General features: G+C 44.5%; 1 long non-coding RNA gene across 1 annotated transcript; it reads left to right on the top strand.

Moving 5' to 3' along the window:
* The first annotated feature begins 292 nt into the window (after positions 1-292).
* LOC115119081 (uncharacterized) lies at positions 293-5,094 on the top strand. Its single transcript, XR_003861929.2, has 3 exons — positions 293-2,387; positions 2,499-2,771; positions 2,861-5,094. It is a non-coding gene; the product is annotated as an uncharacterized LOC115119081 (long non-coding RNA).
* Positions 5,095-15,105: the final 10,011 nt, after the last annotated feature.

The raw sequence follows: 15,105 nt of genomic DNA, 5'->3' as shown, positions 1-15,105 counted from the left end.
GGTGCATCTCAATAGTCTAATGCTGCTTCCTCTTTTCTTCTCATCTTCCTCATCTGCACTGATCTGAAAATAAAGCAAAGGTGAAAGCAACATGGTGATTAACTTCATCAGGTATTTGCTTTAACCTGTCCAACTCTATCCAACGACATATGTGCAGACCCACTGGGCACAGACGTCAATTCAACATCTAATCCACTTTGGTTCATTGAAATGACATGGAAACAGCGTTGATTCAACCAGTGTGTGCCTAGTTGGGATGAAGGAAAGGAGGAAAGGAAAGGAAGCCACTTCAGTATGAGATGCACCCATACTGCATGCTATTTCATTAGGGAAGTACATGTAGCAACCTCTTTTGTCATCCCAAGGTATTGCACCATGACAGTCTTTTATTTCTTTATTTGACCATCGGCTGGACCGCTTTCTCTTAGTCATCTCTCCATGGCGACACAGTGACTTTTATGCAGCAGAAGTGAACGATTTCCACAGGAGAAGTGAAATCTCTAATCAACTTGTATGTCGTTTTTCATTTTTTTTAAAACAAGTATATATTTAAATGTGTATGTAATGTATGTAAATATATAAAATATGAAAGACAAACTAAACCTACATCAGATAATGATGTCTAGTCATTATGCTTAACTAGTTTGATTGCATTGCTTTTTCAGTCAGACTAAGTATTCCAAAGAAGTAGGCCACAAATGGTGAGCCGTTGATCTAACTCAAGCAGACAACAACCCTGTGAGAGCCCCGTGTGACCACAAGAGGTCGCTATACCACATCAGTTTTTCAATGGACTTATCCTACTCTTACAAGTACATGTTCTTGATTCATTTGGACAAGTCGTTAAAAAGGAATGGTCAAAGTAGACCTAATTCATTTCACAATTTAAAAGTGTGAATAACTGATGCAAAATTAGGACATCCAATGTCTGTGAATTGATACCTCTCTCAGCAAAACTCCTGTAGAATTGTCTACTGCGTGTGTCCTAGTAAGATATAGTATATTGACTTAATGTGATTCTACAGATTGATGAAAGGGAAATGGAGGACGGACAGAAAATCATTCATCATCATCTCTTTGCCTTTGAAACCTCAATATAGTTGGAGCCAGTCACACTGTGAGTCACTTAACAGACTGTCATTAGACTCATTTACAGTAACCCTACTTCTATGAGCTGTTACCTGACTGTATTCTTATACTAGTCTTCCATAGCGATAGCATTCAGTCCAGCTGTAGCGCAACATTGTGAAGACTATGACGTGAAAGCACTAGTATTTGACTTTGTACGCATGCCCAACAAAACAATACAGCCTCTGAATCAGCGGAGGCTGCTGGGGGGAGGACGGCTCATAATAATGGCATCAGAGCAAATGGAATGGAATCAAACACCTGGTTTGTTTGATGTATTTAATACTATTCCACTGATTCCGCTCCAGCCATTACCACGAGCCGGTCCTCCCCAATTAAACATGTTTTAAATGTACATGCAGTACTTTTCACACAGTCAGCGAAACAGAAATGTATGTGGACCAAACTGTGATTAATTTTTCATTGCTTTCACACAAAATGCATTCAATGATGTCATGTGTGCTCCCTCTCCGGCCTCTGGGTCACCAGGCTGCTCGGTATGGCGCACACCTGTCACCATCGTTATGCGCACCTGCGTGTCATCAGACTCCCCTGGACTCCGTCACTTCCCTGATTACCTTCCCAATATGTCACTCCTTTTGGTTCCTTCCCCAGGCGTTATTGTTTCTGTTTGTTTCATGTCTGTGCGTTGTTCTTGTTTTGTATTATGTTGTGTTTATTTGTTAAAACACTCACTCCCTCAACTTGCTTCCTGACTCTCAGCGCACATCGTTACAAATGACCACATTCTCTGAAATCCATGAACTCTTTTCTCATTCATACACCACCTGCAAAACTATATATTTGCAGCACATGTTTTCAAATGCAAACACACTGTTTCCAAAACTGTTAAAAACACATTCAAAACAGAATGATGGCAAATGCTTTTCATTTCTGCAGTAACCAGATTGAAGCATATAGAACATCTCAGCAGAATATTTTATAATTCCAAACACAGCTGACTGCAATTTCAGCTGAAAGCCGACCCAAGTGTCCTGTTTTTAGTCTTGTTACCAAACAGACAAAAGACGACGGCTTGGGAATGATTTCATTTGGAAACATGGATCAAGGAAGATAGGTTGTTGGGGAAAGAAGAGTGTCAGGGAGAAGGAGAATGTGTGGAGGACAAAGGAGAGGAAGAACAAGAGCGGTGGTCTCTGATGAGATGAGACACAATTATTGACCATGTTGTAAACCATGGTCTCTCCTTGAGATGCAACCGTTGCATCAATAGTATACATTTCCCGGCAAAACAACAGGTGAGATGTGCATCATTCAATGATAATTAAACTACATATTACAGTGCAGTACAGTATTTTTTTACATGTACTGACATTTTGAAATATATTGATTATTTTTGTGTTTTTCAGTAGGATCCAAAGGTTGCCTCCCACAGGAGGGAGAAGCAGAATATTATCAGATGTGCAGGAAATTGCCATTGTTGACATGGTAATGGGCAACAATACAATAAAACTGCGGGAAATTCGGGACAGAGTGCTGGCAGACAATACCACTTTTGGGAATTTGAATACGGTCAGCACAACGAGAATTGCTAGAGTCCCAGAGAAACAAAAGGATGAAGCACTGTACACTTTGAGAGAAACGGTGAACGTGTGAAAGAACACCGGTATCAACATGTCCAGGTAAGATGTCTGTTCAATAACCAAACAGGTACATACACAGCTATACATAATGTACAGTACTGTAAAACTGTGGATTTACTGTATTTTAGAGTAATGGAGATGGAAGCCAGGCAAACTGCACACACATTCATCTTTGTGGATGAAGCTGGATTCAACCTGGCAAAAACACGCCGCAGGGGAAGAAATGTGATTGGACAGAGAGCAACTATGGATGTCACCGGCCAGAGAGGAGCTAACATCACAATGTGTGCTGCACTGTCCTGTGATGGTTTGCTGTTACACAAACCATTTATTGGCCCCTACAACAGAGAGGCTCATTTATTTTCTGGATGACCTGCATAATTGACTTGTGCCAGCGGAGGAGAGAAGGGCAAGAAACTCCCCTACCTTCGTTCTGTGGGATAATGTGCCATTCCATCACTCTGCTGCAGTCGCAGACTGGTTTGCTGCACATCCCAAGATGTACGATTCCTGCCTCCATACTTTTTCTCTGCATGGAGGTGGAAGGTTTATGACCACCATCGACATGACCAGATGTCCTTGATCTGGATGCCATGAATGCAGGGTGTAGAGATACTTCTCCTGAGACTGCCAGGGTGTGGAGACACTTCTCCTGAAGACTGCCAGGGTGTAGAGACACTTCTCCTGAAGACTGCCAGGGTCTGGAGACACTTCTCCTGGAGACTGCCAGGGTGTGGAGACACTTCTCCTGAAGACTGCCAGGGTGTAGAGACACTTCTCCTGAAGACTGCCAGGGTGTGGAGACACTTCTCCTGAGACTGCCAGGGTTTTAGAGAGACTTCTCCTGAAGACTGCCAGGGTGTGGATACACTTCTCCTGAGACTGCCAGGGTGTGGAGACACTTCTCCTGAAGACTGCCAGGGTGTGGAGACACCTCTCCTGAGACTGCCAGGGTGTGGAGACACTTCTCCCGAAGACTGCCAGGGTGTGGAGACACTTCTCCTGAAGACTGCCAGGGTGTGGAGAGACTTCTCCTGAGACTGCCAGGGTGTGGAGAGACTTCTCCTGAAGACTGCCAGGGTGTGGAGACACTTCTCCTGAAGACTACCAGGGTGTGGAGACACTTCTCCTGAGACTGCCAGGGTTTTAGAGAGACATCTCCTGAAGACTGCCAGGGTGTGGAGACACTTCTCCTGAAGACTACCAGGGTGTGGAGACACTTCTCCTGAGACTGCCAGGGTTTTAGAGAGACATCTCCTGAAGACTGCCAGGGTGTGGAGACACTTCTCCTGAAGACTGCCAGGGTGTGGAGACACTTCTCCTGAGACTGCCAGGGTTTTAGAGAGACTTCTCCTGAAGACTGCCAGGGTGTAGAGAGACTTCTCCTGAAGACTGCCAGGGTGTGGAGACACTTCTCCTGAGACTGCCAGGGTGTGGAGAGACTTCTCCTGAAGACTGCCAGGGTGTGGAGACACTTCTCCTGAAGACTGCCAGGGTGTGGAGACACTTCTCCTGAGACTGCCAGGGTTTTAGAGAGACATCTCCTGAAGACTGCCAGGGTGTGGAGACACTTCTCCTGAAGACTGCCAGGGTGTGGAGACACTTCTCCTGAGACTGCCAGGGTTTTAGAGAGACTTCTCCTAAAGACTGCCAGGGTGTAGAGAGACTTCTCCTGAAGACTGCCAGGGTGTGGAGAGACTTCTCCTGAGACTGCCAGGGTGTAGAGAGACTTCTCCTGAAGACTGCCAGGGTGTGGAGACACTTCGCCTGAGACTGCCAGGGTGTGGAGAGACTTCTCCTGAAGACTGCCAGGGTGTGGAGACACTTCTCCTGAAGACTGCCAGGGTGTGGAGACACTTCTCCTGAAGACTGCCAGGGTGTAGAGACACTTCTCCTGAAGACTGCCAGGGTGTGGAGAGACTTCTCCTGAAGACTAACAGGGTGTGGAGACACTTCTCCTGAAGACTAACAGGGTGTGGAGACACTTCTCCTGAAGACTGCCAGGGTGTGGAGACACTTCCCCTGAAGACCGCCAGGGTGTGGAGACACTTCTCCTGAAGACTAACAGGGTGTGGAGACACTTCTCCTGAAGACTAACAGGGTGTGGAGACACTTCTCCTGAAGACTAACAGGGTGTGGAGACACTTCTCCTGAAGGCTAACAGGGTGTGGAGACACTTCTCCTGAAGACTAACAGGGTGTGGAGACACTTCTCCTGAAGACCGCCAGGGTTGGATTAGACACCTGGTTTTATTGCAGCCCTGGAATTTTAGGAATTTGTTTTTTGTTTAAACTTTTCCTTTTTTTACAAGTAAATTACTATATGCAAAGATATAGAAAAAAATACAGGCTATTGAAGCAAATGGCTTTGTTTCTGATTCATTCTTGTTACATATACATTACTTTAGTACAGTCAATAAAGTGAAAAGGTGTTATTCTTATTCTATAATTAAATACTGATTTATGTGAAAAATCATTCAAACTTCAAAGAGAAAAGTTCATGGTTTATGTAATGCTCCCTGTTCTTAGTTCCCTTTTAGGGCAGTGTGTTATGAGTGACAATGTATGCTTTCTGAGTGAGAATTGTTGCCAGTGTTATGGTCGAACGAGCTTATTTTGAGACATGTATGAAGTGTTTTGGTGGTTTGAGTGAGTTTTGGAGGTGAGATTAACTGTTTGGCCAAGATGCATGTTGGTAAAGCAGACTGTGTGAAGTGTTTTGTTGGTAATGCAGACTGTATGTAGTGTTTTGTTGGTAATGCAGACTGTGTGAAGTGTTTTGTTGGTAAGGCAGACTGTGTGAAGTGTTTTGTTGGTAATGCAGATTGTGTGAAGTGTTTTGTTGGTAAGGCAGACTGTGTGAAGTGTTTTGTTGGTAATGCAGACTGTGTGAAGTGTTTTGTTGGTAAGGCAGACTGTGTGAAGTGTTTTGTTGGTAATGCAGACTGTGTGAAGTGTTTTGTTGGTAAGGCAGACTGTGTGAAGTGTTTTGTTGGTAAGGCAGACTGTGTGAAGTGTTTTGTTGGTAATGCAGACTGTATGAAGTGTTTTGTTGGTAAGGCAGACTGTGTGAAGTGTTTTGTTGGTAATGCAGACTGTGTGAAGTGTTTTGTTGGTAAGGCAGACTGTGTGAAGTGTTTTGTTGGTAAGGCAGACTGTGTGAAGTGTTTTGTTGGTAAGGCAGACTGTGTGAAGTGTTTTGTTGGTAATGCAGACTGTGTGAAGTGTTTTGTTGGTAAGGCAGACTGTGTGAAGTGTTTTGTTGGTAATGCAGACTGTGTGAAGTGTTTTGTTGGTAAGGCAGACTGTGTGAAGTGTTTTGTTGGTAAGGCAGACTGTGTGAAGTGTTTTGTTGGTAATGCAGACTGTGTGAAGTGTTTTGTTGGTAAGGCAGACTGTGTGAAGTGTTTTGTTGGTAATGCAGACTGTGTGAAGTGTTTTGTTGGTAAGGCAGACTGTGAAGTGTTTTGTTGGTAAAGCAGATTGTGTGAAGTGTTTTGTTGGTAAGGCAGACTGTGTGAAGTGTTTTGTTGGTAATGCAGACTGTGTGAAGTGTTTTGTTGGTAAGGCAGACTGTGTGAAGTGTTTTGTTGGTAATACAGACTGTGTGAAGTGTTTTGTTGGTAATGCAGACTGTGTGAATTGTTTTGTTGGTAATGCAGACTGTGTGAAGTGTTTTGTTGGTAATGCAGACTGTGTGAAGTGTTTTGTTGGTAATGCAGACTGTGTGAAGTGTTTTGAGAAAGTGGCTTCAGTATTGACCGATGCTTGTTAGCAATTGAAAAAAAATCTGTAAGGTGACACCAGCCTCCTGTGGTCTGAATGGGAGAGATTGTCTTGAGAAGGGCCATGCGACTGAAACACGTTCAACTCTCCATTCTATCTAAAGGACATATACTGCCCAGAGCCTATACATAATGCAGGTATGTTTTAGAGGTCAAACTAATCCTGCCTTGTGATTGCTTCACATGTTTTGCCATGGTAACGTGTGTTCATGATGTGTAACAACACTGCTGCTGTCTCCTCTTAGGCCACACACACACACACACACACACACACACACACACACACACACACACACACACACCCTCTCTATCTCTCTCACCCCTTCTAAACCATGCTACTATAGCAATATACTACAGTTCTGCAGCTGAACGCTGTTTGTCTCTCCCTGTATAGACGGCTCAGTTGTAGCCGTGATACGACAACGCTCCATCTGTCTATGAGCCATATCATCTAGGCCTCCAGCTGCTGTTGTGTCTGCCACTTTCAGGTGAACAAGGCTTATCTACCCTCTGCAGAAAGGCCATCCCATCTGTAGCAACATGAGACTAATGTCTTCCTCTCTCCATCTCCCTTCCAGTCAGTCTGACCTGACAACTTCCAAAGCTAGAGATTACTCTGTGCTCTTTTCCCTTGACCCCTGTGATGTGTGTGAGATTGTGTGTGTTTATGTCCATGTGTCATGAGTCCAAGTATCAGTTTAACTATAACCCACTAGGTTCTGGTACACTATGTGCAGTCCTGCATTAAAAATGTCCTAACTTTATCTCAGTAACCCAGTTACTGGATTTAATCAAATAGGGCTTGTACTCTCTGAGTTAAATTGGATTAAAGAGGGTACAAATGTCAGTTTCCCAATCAATGCTAAATGACTTATCTTTAGTCTACAACATGGAGGCATTCATTTAGCAAATTAACATTAAGTGCTCCGTGCTCTGTCCTAATTGGTTTCTGATTTGCTCTGATTGGTGGAAGTGGATTCTGATTGGTCATAAGTGGGTCCCTGCTGTAGTAAGCTGGCTGTTTTGATCAAGGTGATGAGGAGTACTAGAGATACTGTAGAAGGCATGCTAATCAGCTGGTTTCCAATATGTAGCCATGTTGGCGTGGGCACAGTTGCACTGACTTCAATGAGTCATTTAGCGTTTCCTAGCGCCGTCTGAAGATATGAGCCACAGAATATGGGAAGGGGCAGGGGGATATTTATGAGAAGAAAGTACTGGAAATGTCTCAATCATTTCTCCCAAATAATCTCACACTATGCGATGTAATGTGCCCACATGTGACTGATTTCTTTCCATTGATATAAACCTACAGGGCTTTTATATCCATGTGTTTCACTAGGTAACTTGGTCTTGGTGCGAGTAATAAGAAGTGATTAACATGTCATTTCCATGTCATACTGAGATGGGTCATGGCTTGCCGGGGAAATTCCCCAAATTATTGTTAAATTCAAAGTTCTTAAAATAACTTTATCAAATGTCAACTCTGCATGTAGGCTACTGTAATTCCCTGGCCACAGGATGACATTTGATGTGAATGAGCCAGCGAACTAATTGAACTACAGTGACTCACTGCTTCTCTGACCTTACTGCTTACCAGTAAGGATATTACATTGGAGTTTTAATATACCCTAAAATAACTGTCCAGTGTTTCCAGATTTCTATGACCATGCCTCCTGAATCTGACTAAAAACATCTGGGTCATTGAGAAATAAGACTGTAGTTGAAAACGTGGACAATTTTTACAAGGCTCAGGTGTGGCTCAAGCTATAGTCCTGATAAAGCTGGTTTGTTCTGGTATACAGTAGTGTTGGTGTAACCTACTGCACAAGCACAGCTAATCCAATGAAACCAATTCCAGTGAGGAGCTGGGGAAGGAGACCCCCACCCTGGAGATACCCTTACTGACTGACCCAGGATCTGTATGATTACAGCTCTCAGCTTCATTAGGAGTGTACATCACAGATCCTTAAACATGTAAACCCTCTTATCAAAAGCAATTAGGGTTAAGTCCCTTGCTCAAGGGCACATCGGCAGATGTTTCACCTCTTCGGCTCAGGCATTCAAACCAGCAACCTTTTGGTGACTGGCCCAACGCTCTTAACCACTTGGCTACCTGCTGCCCCTACAACATTCCAGCGTGTGATGGACATCATCCTGGGGCCTCACGGGGCTCAGTGACAGGGCCTTCCCAGAGACACACAGGATGTGTCCCAAATGGCACCCTATTCCCTATGTAGTGCACTTCATTTGACCAGAGCCCTGGGATTTATTATGTCACACAGGACGTCATGTAGACAGAGGTAAAGCAGTCATACAGGATGTCATGTAGACAGAGGTAAAGCAGTCATACAGGACGTCATGTAGGCAGAGGTAAAGCAGTCATACAGGACATCATGTAGGCAGAGGTAAAGCAGTCACACAGGACATCATCTAGACAGAGGTAAGCAGTAACACAGGACATCATGTAGACAGAGGTAAAGCAGTCACACAGGACATCATGTAGACAGAGGTAAAGCAGTAACACAGGACATCATGTAGACAGAGGTAAAGCAGTCACACAGGACATCATGTAGACAGAGGTAAAGCAGTAACACAGGACATCATGTAGACAGAGGTAAAGCAGTCACACAGGACATCATGTAGACAGAGGTAAAGCAGTGACACAGGACATCATGTAGACAGAGGTAAAGCAGTATGTAGCACCTACCATAACAACACTCTGGTCTTCTCTATGTCATTAATGCTGTTTGAATCCCTGGTTGTGTCCCAAATGGTCCCCTAATCTCCTTTATAGTGCACTACGAAGCCCACATGCCTCTAGTCAAACGTACTACAGGGAATAGGGTGCCATTTCAGACACACTCCCTGTATGACCAAATCCAGAGTAGAGACTACAGTAGAGACTACAGTAGAGACCACAACAGAGACTACAACAGAGACTAGAGCAGAGACTAGAGCAGAGACCACAGCAGAGACAACAGCAGAGACTACAGCAGAGACTACAGCAGAGACTACAGCAGAGACCACAGCAGAGACTACAGTATAGACCACAGCAAAGACCACAGTATAGACTACATCAGAGACCACAGCAGAGACCACAGCAGAGACCACAGCAGAGACCACAGCAGAGACAACAGCAGAGACTACAGCAGAGACCACAGCAGAGACCACAGCAGAGACCACAGCAGAGACAACAGCAGAGACTACAGCAGAGACTACAGTAGAGACCACAGTATAGACTACATCATAAACTACAGCAGAGACCACAAGAGACTACAGCAGAGACTACAGCAGAGACCACAGCAGAGACCACAGTAGAGACCACATTAGAGACTAGAGCAGAGACTACAGCAGAGACCACAGCAGAGACCACAGTATAGACTACATCAGAGACCACAGCAGAGACCACAGCAGAGACTACAGCAGAGACTACAGCAGAGACCACAGTATAGACTACAGCAGAGACCACCGCAGAGACCACAGCAGAGACAACAGCAGAGACCAAGGCAGAAACCACAGTATAGACTACATCAGAGACCACAGTATAGACCACAGTATAGACCACAGCAGAGACCACAGTATAGACCACAGCAGAGACCACAGCAGAGACTACAGCAGAGACCACAGCAGAGACCACAGCAGAGACCACAGTATAGACTACATCAGAGACTACAGCAGAGACTACAGTAGAGACTACAGTAGAGACTACAGCAGAGACTACAGCAGAGACCACAGCAGAGACTACAGTAGAGACTACAGCAGAGACCACAGTATAGACTACACCAGAGACCACAGCAGAGACCACAGCAGAGACTACATCAGAGACCACAGCAGAGACCACAGTATAGACTACATCAGAGACTACAGCAGAGACTACAGCAGAGACTACAGTATAGACTACATCAGAGACTACAGCAGAGACCACAGCAGAGACCACAGCAGAGACTACAGCAGAGACCACAGTATAGACTACATCAGAGACTACAGCAGAGACCACAGCAGAGACCACAGCAGAGACTACATCAGAGACCATAGCAGAGACCACAGTATAGACTACATCAGAGACTACAGCAGAGACTACAGCAGAGACTACAGTATAGACTACATCAGAGACTACAGCAGAGACCACAGCAGAGACCACAGCAGAGACTACAGCAGAGACCACAGTATAGACTACACCAGAGACCACAGCAGAGACCACAGCAGAGACTACAGCAGAGACCACAGTATAGACTACATCAGAGACTACAGCAGAGACCACAGCAGAGACCACAGCAGAGACTACAGCAGAGACCACAGCAGAGACCACAGTATAGACTACATCAGAGACTACAGCAGAGACCACAGCAGAGACCACAGCAGAGACTACAGCAGAGACCACAGCAGAGACCACAGCAGAGACTACAGCAGAGACCACAGCAGAGACCACAGTATAGACTACAGCAGCGACTACAGCAGTAACTACAGCCTTTGAAGTGATCAGGTGGTCATGCATGAATGTGTTGCAGCTCTAATCTATATTAATGCAACAGCTCTGTGGTTCCAAGTCCTTATTGGCTCCTGACACCCAGTAAAAGGTCACCCTTGTTTTTAATTTGCCTCAGTTTAATTCAATACCCAGTCGAAAAGATAAGGCTATTTTTGAGAGGTGATGTCAGTCTGGTATGATATATTACATTCCAAGGGTGTTGAAATCCATCATGTGTACAGTAATCACATGTTAATTCTGTGTAAGGTTCTGCTTTTCTTTTCTTAGTCAACCTTGTGTTCTGGAACGTAGCCCTGTTTCTTTGTGTTCTGGAACGTAGCCCTGTTTCTTTGTGTTCTGAAACGTAGCCCTGTTTCTTTGTGTTCTGAAACGTAGCCCTGTCTTTCATTTTTGTTCATTGATTTCACCTGTATTCGTTTCTCACCTGGTCTCATCAGCTCCTTATCTTTAGGGCGGCAGGGTATTCTAGTGGTTAGAGCGTTGGGCTAGTAACCGGAAGGTTGCAAGTTCAAATCCCTGAGCTGACAAGGTACAAATCTGTCGTTCTCCCCCTGAACAGGCAGTTAACCCACTGTTCCTAGGCCGTCATTGAAAATAAGAATTTGTTCTTAACTGACTTGCCTAGTTAAATAAAAAATCTAGTTAAATTCTTTCTGTTTGTACCTTTGTGATGTATTGTTCGTTTTGACTCTACAGTCGTGGCCAAAAGTTTTGAAAATGACACAAATATAAATTTTCACAAAGTCTGCTGCCTCAATTTGCATGATGGTGATTTGCACATACTCCAGAATGTTATGAACAGTGATCAGATGAATTACAATTAATTGTAAAGTCCCTCTTTGCCATGCAAATGAACTGAATCCCCAAAAAACATTTCCCCTGTATTTCAGCCTTGCCACAAAAGGACCAGCTGACATCATGTCAGTGATTCCCTTGTTAACACAGGTGTGAGTGTTGACGAGGACAAGGCTAGAGATCACTCTGTCATGCTGATTGAGTTCGAATAACAGACTGGAAGCTTCAAAATGAGGGTGGTGCTTGGAATCATTGTTCTTCCTCTGGCAATCATGGTTACCTGCAAGGAAACACGTGCCACCATCATTGCTTTGCACAAAAAGGGCTTCACAGGCAAGGATATTGCTGCCAGTAAGGGCACTAAGAAAGTCCAGCAAGCGCCAAGACCATCTCCTAAAGTTGATTCAGCTGCGGGATCGGGGCACCACCAGTACAGAGCTTGCTCAGGAATGGCAGCAGGAAGGTGTGAGTGCATCTGCACGCACAGTGAGGCGAAGACGTTTGGAGGATGGCCTGGTGTCAAGAAGGGCAGCAAAGAAGCCACTTCTCTCCAGGAAAAACATCAGGGACAGACTGATATTCTGAAAAAGGTACAGGGATTGGACTGCTGAGGACTGGGGTAGTCATTTTCTCTGATGAATCCCCTTTCCCATTGTTTGGGGAATCCGGAAAAAAGCTTGTCCGGAGAAGACAAGGTGAGTGCTACCATCAGTCCTGTGTTATGCCAACAGTAAAGCATCCTGAGACCATTCATGTGTGGGGTTGCTTCTCAGCCAAGGGAGTGGGCTCACTCACAATTTTGCCTAAGAACTCAGCCATGAATAAAGTATGGTACCAACACATCCTCCGAGAGCAATTTCTCCCAACCATCCAGGAACAGTTTGGTGACGATCAATGCCGTTTCCAGCATGATGGAGCACCTTACCATGAGGCAAAAGTGATAACTAAGTGGCTCGGATAACAAAACATTGATATTTTTGGTCCATGGCCAGGAAACTCCCCAGACCTTAATCCCATTGAGAACTTGTGGTCAATCCGCAAGAGGCGGATAGTCAAACAAAACCCCACAAATTCTGACAAACTCCAAGCATTGATTATGCAAGAATGGACTGCCATCAGTCAGGATGTGGCCCAGAAGTTAATTGACAGCATGCCAGGGCGGATTGCAGAGGTCTTGGAAAAGAAGGATCAACACTGCAAATATTGACTCTGCATCAACTTCATGTAATTTTCAATAAAAGCCTTTGACATTTATGAAATGCTTGTAATTATACTTCAGTATTCCATAGTAACATCTGACAAAAATATCTAAAGACACCGAAGCAGCAAACTTTGTGGAAATTAATATTTGTGTCATTCTCAAAACCTTTGGCCACGACTGCACTAAGCCTTTTCCTAGCTCGTTTGTGAGAACCAGTTATAGCCTTCAGCCCTAATTTTGATTCACCTGCCTGTTTACCTACTTGTGTATGACCATTGCCTGCCTGAGACCACGATTCTTGCCTTATGTGAAGGCGAAATTAACACCTGCCGTGCTCTGCTCGTGAATCTACACCTTTTTCTCCCTGAGCATTCATTACGTTCTGCATACAAGCTGTAATGATTGAAGAGGAGCTTTATTCAACCTACGCTGTAACCTTGATCTTAAACGCTCAAAGCTGACATGTAAATGTAATCTAAATGACTGGACCTAATGTTCCCCGAGTAAAGTTATACAGTTACAATTTCATTAATGTTTGGTGCTGAATTATCTGGCTCTTAATTTATTTTATGGAGGTAGAGTAATAAAGTTGACTTGACGCATAACTCTCCTTCCTCGTTATGTTCACGTTTCTCATTGTCATGAATATTAACTCTGGTCAGCTCCTAAGAAAGATCCTGCTGATGTATCTTAGCTGACTGACAGAACAGGGCCTGTAAATATTTCATGTCCAGTCACTAACGACTGGAGGATGTCTTTGATGCACTGGAATGTAATGGTCCCCTTGGCACGGTAAAAATTCATTAACACGGGGGGAAACTCCTCTCTGCATGATTAGAAGACCTATCGAGTGTTTCCTCTCATATTGTCTCATATTATATATTATCTTCTTTCAAATGTTATGTTAACTTGGATGTTTGTACAGTACAGTGCATCCATGGTGTGATTGAGTGTTCAGAAGACGCTCAATACATCACTATCTGTGACCTGGTATGTCTCCACTTTCTAGGGAGAAAATGCCTTGATTTCCCCCGGTGGTATTTATTAAAACCGGGTTCTGCCTTTTTGACTGCATTGAGCCCCTGCAACATTCTAGCGCATGATGACTATTATCCTGAGGACTCATTAGTATTAGTAGTACCCGCTGTCCAGAGAAACACACCCTGAAGTTCTCCCTTCAGCACCTCCAGGCCTCTACACATGACAGGAACCTGGACGGTGGCACCAGGCATGTCCTTTACCACCGTCTACCTCCGGTTTCTCTGAACTAGCCATTCCTCCTGAGGCTACTCTGCAATCACCATTACAGGGGACTTTGCCCTCCACTGTTGCAGATCTGTCGATAGCTCCAAACCAATTCACCTGAAGCCACTCTACAGACTGCAATCATCAACCCAGCAATCAGCCTGGCATGGCTAAAAGGCTGCCTCCGGCTCCATCCCAAATGTTTTCCCCCTCTGCCTCTTCATAACCCCATGAACTGCTCTCAGTACCCATGAGCCTTGATCAAGTCCCACTCCGGTGCCTCCCTAAACTCTGGTCAAGTTTTGTTTGTCAGAACTTTCTATTTTAATGTTGGCTCATTACACTCAACAACTGTGTTTCTGTTGTACATCCACTAGTACTGGGTCACTGGCCTATCACACAGTGCCACAGAGCAATACAAGACAGGTCAGGATTGTACCAAATGTGATGATTGAAATCATCACATATGCTACACTCTTAGAAAGGAATTTTCACACAAACCTTTCCAGTTTGAAAAAGGTTCCTCAGGAGCCCCTCTGAAAAGGGTATTTGAGGAACCACTGTATAAAGGTCACTGCTACCCCAGAACCAGTCTAGAAAACGATGCAAATTACACAATCAATCTCTCTCTCTCTCTCTCTCTCTGTGTGTGCTTGGGGAGATGATCTTTTAAAACCTGAGTGCGTTCCAGGACACCTACCAAGGGACAGCCAGGGTTTAATCATGGAGCTGAGTACTGTTAATGCAGGCTAAATAGTGTGGTGTCTGGCAGTGCCTATCTACATTTACATTTACATTTAAGTCATTTAGCAGACGCTCTTATCCAGAGCGACTTACAAATTGGTGCATTCACCTT

The sequence above is a fragment of the Oncorhynchus nerka genome, linkage group LG2 (genome assembly GCF_034236695.1).
Source record: "Oncorhynchus nerka isolate Pitt River linkage group LG2, Oner_Uvic_2.0, whole genome shotgun sequence".
In the NCBI taxonomy this organism is placed as follows: domain Eukaryota; kingdom Metazoa; phylum Chordata; class Actinopteri; order Salmoniformes; family Salmonidae; genus Oncorhynchus; species Oncorhynchus nerka.
The sequence above is the reverse complement of the archived record's forward strand: the minus strand, read 5'-3'. Positions and strand labels throughout refer to the sequence as shown.